Below are 10,868 nucleotides of genomic sequence, written 5' to 3' on the forward strand. Positions count from 1 at the left end.
TCAATTTTTTGCTTGTTTTATATTAAACTAGATCAAAGTTCATCGACAGATTTCAAATTACATCAAAAAAAAAATTTTTCGTTTAAAAGTTGAGACCATTTAAAGTTATTTCAGGGGGTAATTTTAAGCTTTGGATTGTTATAAATCTTAAACGAAAAGAGATTTTTTGATGAAATTTGAAATCTGTCGATGAATTTTGATCTAGTTTATGATAGAACAAAAAAAAAAAATTTTTACGATTACAGGAGACGTAGTTCTAGGAAGGGGGCAGTTAGGGATCGGGGCGAGGTTGGTTTAGCTCCAATTACCCTAATTTTTTGCAAGTCATCCTCATTTGCTACCAGTATCAACATACTAAAAATTTGAGTACGCCACATGCTTCTTAGTTACCTATCTTGAACAACAAAATTCCTGGGCACTGCCCTAAAATATGTGTTTTCTCCCCAGGCCCCCACTAAAAAAAGTTGTCGTTTACGTTTTTTGAATGAGGAAACGTTTTCTAATGATAATCAAGAATAAAATTTCTGGGGATGTGTTGCAAGGTCTTAGAGTATGTTCCTATGCACCGTGTGCTGCTACAAAAAGCTAAAGATATATCAATAGACCTTTATGTCATTATTAGAATAGACTTTAATGCCATTCACAAAAAACAGCGTTTACAAGCCGAAAGGTGCTTTTCTCATAAAAATGGAAAAATCCTCTTCAAATAGTTAAATAAGCATTATTCAAATAAATGAGTTTAAAAGTAATTTTCAAAACTGTCATTAAACGTAGACAAAATTTAATTTTTTTTTTCTCAATCCTACTAAAGTTGATAATTTATACTCCTGCTGCTTTATTTGCATTATTTTATCATCAAATATAAGATATCCTAAACATTTTCTACATATTGAATGTTTAGACTTTAAAACAGGAATGGTCACGGTGCTGCTACTAGGTGCTTTGGAGTTTAAGGATGGGTTTAAGGATATACATGCATATCTACATTATGAACACGCGTTGCTTAGTCTTCTATCAGCTGTTAATAGTAATGTGAGGAAGCTAATTCTAGTAAAACAAGATTCCGTTTAAAGCAATACCACCCAAAGACATTAATCAATATTTTACAATAACGAATAAAAAATGAAAAGACGCCAACGCCCAAAAACATTAGAACCGATATAAAAAGGTGGAGTGAGAAATATAAAAAGATTAGAAGAGATTAGAAGAAAAGAGATTAGAAGAGAAAGATTAGAAAAAGAGTCTGAGGGTCGAAAAGGTCGGAGAAGGTGAACGGGGTTCGATGGGTGAACGGGGAGATACAAAACAGAAGTGTAAGTTGAAGTTAGAGTTAGTTGGAGTCAGTCAGTGAATGCTGAATAAAAAAAAGAAATACGAAAGGAGTTTTGATTGATTTTATAAAAGGAGTTTAAAAGATATAGTATTTATAATTTTAAGTGGAGAAATTTTTTATCAAAGATTACGGAACATTAAAAGAAAAGAATTATTATTAATAGAGATTTAAAGGAGAAATATTGCGCGTAAAGAAAAGTACGCGCGTATTTTAATACAATTCAGAGTGCTACCATTACACAGAACCAAGAGGCATCCCCACTCACCTTTAACCCAAACCTCCTAACCTCTATCAAAACACCCAAAACCCCATCCCAGTTCCCCTAAATATATTGTCAGAAGAGTTAGAGTAACACAACAAAACCCCGCCTCACATTAATTGTAAATATAGTAAATAAACGGGCAAATAGGATAGGTCAGGCATAAAGAATGTTTTGAACATAAATTTGATGAAGACAAATGAATTTTTCTTTCAATTAGAATTCGTAGAGCGAATAATATCCAGTATGATAAAAATAAATGTTTTTTTAATTTGTTGTTAGGGACGACTAACAAATCTCACTCGCTGACAGAAAATGGTGTCATAAAAACTGAAACACTTTAAAGTTTTGAAAATAAACACTTTAAGTATAATATTTAGTTCGATTATAATATAGATATTAATAAATTTATGTTAAGTTGGTCTGTGACTATACAGAAATTATCAACACTAGAAATTTCTTAAACTTTAGCCTGAAGGGTGGTTCCACAATTATTTAGTGATTCAGAGAGACCGCTACCTGTAATATTAGTGATTGCTAAAAAAAATAGCAACGGCTTATTAATAACTTTATTACTTTTACTTATCTTCCAACATTCTTTTTTAAGATCTAAAAAAAAAACAATTTTTTTTTGTTCAATAAAAAAATTCGCAAAAATCTACTAAATAGTAAAAATTTCCTTTCCCAAAATTTAATATTGTTTATTGGCAAAACTAATATTTTCTGGCTGTTTCTTAAGTATAAGTTTAAGCATAAAGTTAAAGAATAATTGAGCTCTAATTATTTTAACTACTGTTCCAAATACCAATATCTTTAATAGTGATATTTGAAAACACGTTTAAATTCTTATTGGCTGTATTTATTTTTTTACTGCGTACTCATTTAATTATTTGTCTTTTAATAGATTTAAAAAATCTAAAAATTCGACAATAAACTTAATCTGCAACCTGATAAAAAGAAAACAGAATTTGCTGACAAAATGAATGAGATGGAAAGCAATTTTCTATAACAACAAACATTTAAAGAATAAACAAAACAATAGATCTGAAACTTTCGAAATTAATATTGAGAAATACCCTCAACAAGTTAAAGAAATGGCAGCTTCTAGTTTATTATTTATAGCCAATAATTACCATAAATTTCTTTTTCAAACCAATGGAAATCTCCCACCTTAGGATCATTAACAAAACAACCAACTCCACGAGAATCTAAAAGAAAAAATTAACATTAAAGAAAAATTAAAGCAATACATGAATTATATAATACCTAAAAATATTGTACATAAATAGATGAAATAATTACAAAAACAAGAATTATAGAAACTTAGGTTCGTCAGTGAAGATTCTATTCTAAAAACAGGATTGGTCACGGTGCGGCTACAAAAAGCTAAAGAAATATCAATAAACCTTTTCAACTCTGTACAACATCATTGAATATTTTTTCTGAAAAACTAACATCGAATAACAACCTGTTCAACTAAACTATATTAAAAGTTGCCAAATATTCTTTTTGAAATTTGCAAAAAAAAAAAGACATTCTATTTTTCCTTTCACCCATCATGTGTAAAATATAAAAAAAGATTTCTTGATGGAACTCTCAAACAAAACTGAAACATTTAAACTGTTATATTTAAAACCTTTTTTGAACTCTTGTTATGTTTTCAGAGGAAGAAACTTTACGATAAATACAGCTCAACTGGATGTGCTTTCCTCAAAAGCATTTATATAAAATATTGTATTACACCCTGTTATATAAAAAACAGTGTTTACAAATCGAAAGAGCAGGGATGACAGCGATTAGTTTACTTGAAGAGGTAAAGTTTTTTTATCGTAAGAAATTGTTTAAAAGAGAAAAAACAACAAGAGACTTCGCAGAGAAGAAAACAAAGAGCTAAAACCCTATCCTATCAATCTATTTTAACCTAATATCCTTTTTTCAAGTGGTGCTTTCTGTTAGCAATATTCGAAATCGAACATATTTTGCAACTGAAACTTTATGAACTTAAAACCAAGATGAATGCAGCGAATAAACGTCAAAAACTGATGTTGAACTTAAAGCGTTTCTAAGGCTCTAATAGCTCTGAGTGATTGCTTTTAGCTGCAATTTGACTAACGCAATTTTTTTTTATAAATTTAAGAAGTCAATGTCACCAGGTGCTGATGAGTTTAAGGATGGATATGTTATGAACATGAGTTGCTTAGCTTTCTATTAGCTGTTAACATCAGATACCCATATTCTTAGAGCAAAAGTTTACATTTAGCATTTGTTTTCGTTTCTATTTTCGTTCAACCAAACAAAATGAACATAACCCTTAATGACCCCAGGTATCAGATCTGATACACAAATTTTAAACCACTGTATTTTTTAAATGGAAGCTTGTTTTTATCTGAAAACACCCGTTGTTACAAATGTGAGAAGTGAGTTTTCGATATTGTACAATTAGTGCTTTTCATCCAGGTAGATTTTTCAGTTTGTAAACATTTGAAAACGGCATTTGCGAGGAGTGGTTCACGTGGTGTTTACCAAGTGTTGTTTTTACTTCTATTTCATATTGGTTTTATAAACTTTTGTGCTGTTTTTTACTTTTTTTTTTAGAATCAAGGTGCAGGAAAACTTTATAAACTATTTCATACCTTTTCGTTATCAAATATGCATAACATTTGCTAATTGCATTTGTATGTATCAAATTTGGTACAATTGCCGTTTAAGTATTAAAGCTTTTTCAAAAAAGTTTAAGTTTTTATTTTTATTTATTTAAACAAATATAGAAAAAAGTTTTATTGTATGTTTGTTTAGATGAATGGAAATAAAAAGATAACTGTCTCTGATATTTTAAACTATGTATTTGATGGAGAAAGTGATTTTGGGGAGAGTGATGAAAATGACAATGAGTTTGATTTGGAAAATGATGAAGCCAATACTAATATTGAAGAAGTAAGTGAGAATGAATATGATTCAACAAGTGGTGATGAGCCATTAGCATGTATAGCATCAAGACCAGTTGAGAATGCTAATGAGACACCTATTAACAAAAATAATACTACACCAACTACATTTATATGGAGAAGTAAGAACTTTGAACACCTAGATGACGTAAACTTCAAGGAGCCTGGAATGACACCAACACCAGATATGGAAAAAACACCCTTTCAATATTTTAAATTGTTTGTTAGTGATGAGATGCTGAAAAACACCACAGAGCAAACAAATATTTATATTTTGCAATCAAAAGGTACAGAAAAAAGCATACTAAGAAAGGATATTGAGAAGTTTATTGGTGTATTTCTCAGGATGGGTTTGGTAAAGCTCCCAAGTCGAAGATCATAATGGGAAACATTTATGACCTATGATGGGGTTTCTTCAGTTATGGGAAGGAACAAATTTGAAATGATTCTTTGGAATATTCATTTTGTAAACAGTTTAGAAATAGCCGAGGAAGAAAAAGCAAACGACCGCATATGGAAGTTACAAACATGGGTGAAAGAGCTTCGCCAAAACTCTCTGAGAGTTTTACCAGAAGAGTTTCACGCTGTTGATGAGATAATGGTTCCTTTTAAAGGGAAGTCCCTACTGCGTCAGTACTTGCCTAAAAAGTTACATAAGTGGGGGTTCAAGCTTTGGGGTCGTAGTGGCATTTCAGGTTTTTTGTATGACTTTGATATTAATCAAGGGAAGTTAAAAAGCATTTCTGATATAAGTTTAGCTGTCAGTGCAGATCTAGTACTCAGTTTGACTTCTTCACTGCCTGATAAACACAACTTCAATGATGTTTGAATAGTTTGATAGTCGAATTGAGGAAGCGTAACATTTATTTTGTAGGAACAATTAAAGGTTCACGAATAAAGAAGACACTTCTTCATTCGTGAACCTCTAACTGTTGAGTGTAATTATTTATCTTTATTCCTTAAATTCCCTGGCCCTACAATTTGAGTATCTACAATCATTTGAAATCTGCTTCAACTTAGGACGTTAAATAGGCTAGAACACTTAAGATAAAGTCAAAAAAATTAAAGTTGTTTAAAATATTAGTACAATTATGCCCGTTGTATCAGATTTGATACAACTCAAAAAAGTGCATTGACGTCGTTTTTACGATAAGGAAAATTATTCCCACTTTTCTATAGCAAGTAGGATTATTTGTACCAAAATTCAGAACTTTTTGAGCATTTTATGCTGCTTTGGGCATTTAAGGGTTAAAAGAGCTGAGGATAATCGGAATCTTATTGCTGCAGTCATTTTAGCTATACTAATGAACAGGTTATTAACTCCATAAATTTGCTTTGTTCACTTTGATCATAATTTGACATCACTTTGATATAATCAATTCGAAATTAAAATATTTTGATAAATCGCGAGGTTAGAATTATTTTGTTTTATCTCCCATTTTAAACGTTGGGAGAAAATGAGTTATTAATTTTAGTTAGAAATGATAACGTTTTATTGATTGGTACTACGTAGCGTTTTGGATAATTTTTTATAAAAGCTACTCGCTTTCAGAATATTTTCTTATAATTTGATATCTATTTGCATAGTTTCCAAATTATAGCATCTTACTTTAATTCAACGAGAGGTAAATTAAGATTTTCAAGATTTTTCAAGCACATGCACGGCGTCTTCTCCATTCTTAATTAAATATGGATGAATAGGAAAAATGTGCCTACAGCTTTATGTCTTACGGGAAGACAGAATGTTTCAGTTTAATGAAGAACAGGGTTAGAAGGGTGCAATTTTGGATTTAGAGGGGCTGCTATGTTTTTCTCTTTTCTTAATTTTATGTGGTTTTCCAAAATTAAGTCGCTAAATAAATGGAAGGATTTGTTTTTAAAGAAATAGATATTTCTCACTTTAGTTTCTTATTTTTTTCCCTCTTCTTATATGTTAAAGGGAGACATTTCCGTAAAACTCTACAGGTGAGGAGGTGGGTGGGGGAGGGGTAATTTTAGAGAGAGAGAGAAGTTGTTTTGACTAAAGAGTTTCGATTAAACTTGAATAAGAAGTTATAAGGGTGTATTGCCATCTAGAGTTGATCTACTGATAAGGCCGAACGAAGGCGATTTCCGAAGGCTAGTAAAGTAAAACACAAGTGTATTTGATTCTATTTCTCACACGAGAAATACTTCAATTAATGTTTACAGTTTCAAAATTATTAGAAAAATGAAATTTTTTCAATATAATCATTTTTCTATGGTCTAATGCATATTGCTAACCTATCGATACATAACAAATTCATAAATAATAACTATTTTCTAGCAATTTAACAAAATAATGAAACTGACACTGAAAAGAAAAACTCACAAAATAGAAACTATGTTAAAATTAAAGTTTACTACAAAACGACGCTGATAAATAAAACTGACGAAACGATCCATCTAACTAGATAACGAACGCAACTGAAAATAACATCGTTTACACTACAATTAGTAAAATACTAAATCTTTATCAATTACTGAGTAGTCGAATTCATCAATTATTTTAAATTTGTGGCAAGTGAACGAATCGAAGAAATTTTCTCGAAAATAAAGCAATCACATCAATTATCAATGGGTTGACCATGTAAAAATTTCCATAAACAAATTTAAATAATTCTTACCATTAAATGGGTAAATAGGTTCTCGATCGAAGGCTAAAAAAAAAAGGGCAGTATATAAAATTTTATCTAAGAAAAAACTTCTTGTTTAATGAAGAAAGAAAGAAGTCGGAGGAGAAACAAATTTAAATAATTTGTCCTATGCCCAGCAAAAATTCAAAAAGTGAAACTTATGTTTTGGCTTAATCAATAAATACTCATTCCGAAGTGACAAGGAACCCAAATTTTTTTCCATATTTCAATTGTTATTGTCTTGTAATAATATTGAAAAGTCAGATTTGGTGTTTTTTGTTACGGTCAAAAACGATAATACTTTAAAACGCTACCTGCCTCTGAAAAGCTTATAGATATCTTTTTTCACATTAAGATATTTTTAATTTATTTTTTTTTTTTTTTTTAAAAAAATAGATTTTAGAATTTCGAAGCAAAAAACAGATACTTATCAGTAAATAAAAAATTAATGCTTTTAGAAGATATTCATATTTCTTGACATACTAGTCAAAAAAAAAAAAACATAATATATATCCACACAAAAAAAACTCAGCTATATATAATTCTGTATGTATGTATGTATGTATGTATGTATGTATGTATGTATGTATGTATGTATGTATGTATGTATGTATGTATGTATGTATGTATGTATGTATGTATGTATGTATGTATGTATGTATGAATGTATGTATGTATGTATGTATGAATGTATGTATGTATGTATGTATTTATGTATGTATGTATGTATGTATGTATGTATGTATGTATGTATGTATGTATGTATGTATGTATGTATGTATGTATGTATGTATGTATGTATGTATGTATGTATGAATGAATGTATGTATGTATGTATGTATGTATGTATGTATGTATGTATGTATGTATGTATGTATGAATGTATGAATGTATGAATGTATGAATGTATGAATGTATGAATGTATGAATGTATGAATGTATGTATGTATGTATGTATGTATGTATGTATGTATGTATGTATGTATGTATGTATGTATGTATGTATGTATGTATGTATGTATGTATGTATGTATGTATGTATGTATGTTTGTATGTATGTATGTATGTATGTATGTATACACTAACATACATATATGCAGGGTGGTGCAAAAGTTTCTAAACTCTGGTGTCTTGAAGTAAAAACTCAGAAAAATTTTTTGCAATTATTTGCAAACCCAAAAATCTACAAAAAAAACTTTCACACAAGTTTTGTAGTTCTCCCATTCTGGAAATTAGCTGGTCTTTTATTCAAAATCTTGGTTCTTTAAATACTTTATACTTTAAATAAGACCAGCAAGTTTCCAGGAGATTTAGGTTTGGGATTTAGGCTTGGAGAGTTTCCTGGCCAATTTGTTGAAACCTTTATGAGGTTCTCTTAAATCAATGCCATTGCATTATTTGATATGGTAATTTGCTTCATCTTTCATTTAAAATGCATTTTTATTATTCATAGCTTCTTTATAAGCTGGTAAAATACGTTAAACATATAAATCACCATTTGCAGAGACATTTTCATTAATAAAATGAAGCTGAGTTTTTTATTGTGTAGAAACTTTAGCGCCACCCTTATATATACAGTACTGTGCAAAAGATAGTAGCACCTAAGAGTTTTTTTAAAAAATGTACATTTAAATAAATATAAGTAAATAATATTGATTTTATCTTAAACAATATCTTGGTTTAATTTTTATTAAATTAAACTAAGATATTGTTTAAAATAAAGCTATATTTATTTATTTTAGTAATAATTATGTTAATAAAACAATTTTTTTATTAATATTTTTTAGATGGTTTCAACTTGTATCATTTTTCACCCACTTATGTTTGCTCATTTATTGCAGACAAGGATCAACACTTGAAATTGATTACATCAACCACTGTACTATTTATTTATTTTGTTTAAATTTATTATTATTAAATATTTTTTAATAATTAAGAATGTGGAGAAGAATTTTTAGTTACTGTTGAGTTCTTGTGTTAATTACAGATTTTTTAATCTAAAAAATTTTTTTTTTTTTCAAAAGCTTTGTTTTATAATAAAATTATATTGTGCTATAGTGAAGTTAAATTAGCCAAACGTGTGAATTGTTCGCGAGCGTCAGCTTAAAAAATAGTTAAGAAAACATAATGAAACTGGTGATGTAGTGGATAAAAAGAGGTCTGGTCATCCAAAGAAGGTAAGCTAACGCGATGAACAGTTTTTAAAAATAACACCGCTACAAAATCGCAAGAAATAAGCGCAGAACTCATTTAAGATCTTAAAAGAGCAAGTGGAACTTTAGTACATGCATCTACTGTGCGATGATCTTCATTAAAATCTGAATTAAAAGGCTGTGTAGCAATTAAAAAACCTTTACTACGCAAAGGTAATGAAGAAAAAAGATTAAAGTTTGCCAGAGAGCACAAAAGAACGGCAGAAAAATCAATGGGACAAGGTATTGTTTACAGACGAATCTAAATTACAAATATTTGGGACAAATAGACGTCAGTATGTTAGGTGAAGAAAGGGAGAGGCATTGAAGGAGCCATGTCTAGCATCGACAATCAAATATGGTGGAGGGAATACTCAAGTTTGGAGGTATATTTCAATAAAAGAGGTAGGGGATATTGTTAGAAAAACGGAAAAGCTTACAGGTGAAAAATACAAAAATATTTTACACAACCATAATGTGCCTTCTGGACGACAACTGATCAGGGATTATTTTATCCTACAACAGGATAACGATCCCAAACATACTTGCAAATTAGTTAAAAATTATTTGCCAAATCTGCAAGAGGAGGGAGTGCTTCAAACCATGCTTTGGCCTCCTCTGAGCTCTGATTTGAACATAATCGAACATGTGTGGGACTACTTAGACAGAAAGAAGATGGAAAAATTGCCAACAAATGTAAACGAGCTTTGGAATGTTCTCAAAGAAGAATGGTACAATATCTGTATCACATTTGTTGAAAATCTATATAAAAATATAAATAAAAGGCTCCAAGATGTTATTGTAAATAAAGGTGGTCACATTAAATATTAGTTAAGTCTCTATGTATAGTTATAAACTTAAATGTTTTTAATAAAACTTGTATTATACTACACAATTTAATAAAAAATATGTTTGTACCTATATTTTAGTTTTAATTTAATTTTTTTTGACATTTTCTCCTGAATATTAAAAATTCTCTTAGAAGCTACTTTCTTTTACACAGTACTGTGTATGTGTGACATTAATTTGCTTACCATCTCTTTGCTCTTTTATATCTGGAAAAAAGAACAGAAAAACCATAACAGTTATTAATGAAAACATATAATCAAAACATAATATTTCATAATTTCACAACATTTCTAATCTCTTGAGATTTGCTTGAGGTTTTAACAGGTGTTAGAAGGAAGTGATAAAGTCTTTATAAAATTTTGTCAACTTTTTTTTTAATTTTACATAGTTTGTTATAACTAAAAAATATTTTATTCAAAAAGTAATTTGACATTTGCTTACCAACATTTTGCTTTACTGTAGCTGGAAAAAAGAACAGAAAAACCATAAAAGTTATTAATGAAAACAAAAATTGCACAAGAAAATATATAATCTAAAAGAATAAAATGAGAGGAGAACCTAATGGCTGTTTAAAATTAATTATGCTAAGCCCTAAAATTATAAGTTAATAAAAATGAAAAAATGCATTCAACTGAA

The 10,868-nt window shown here is 29.3% G+C and overlaps 1 protein-coding gene across 1 annotated transcript in view; it reads right to left on the reverse strand.

The window, feature by feature from the left end:
* LOC149894945 (NACHT, LRR and PYD domains-containing protein 3-like) overlaps window positions 1-10,868 on the reverse strand; it is a 226,798-nt gene that overhangs the window by 207,541 nt on the left and 8,389 nt on the right. The gene's annotated exons all lie outside the window — the stretch shown is intronic.

The sequence above is a fragment of the Hydra viridissima genome, unplaced genomic scaffold (assembly GCF_058129835.1).
Source record: "Hydra viridissima isolate aposymbiotic clone 2 unplaced genomic scaffold, HvirCarnegie_v1 scaffold_1, whole genome shotgun sequence".
Taxonomy (NCBI): domain Eukaryota; kingdom Metazoa; phylum Cnidaria; class Hydrozoa; order Anthoathecata; family Hydridae; genus Hydra; species Hydra viridissima.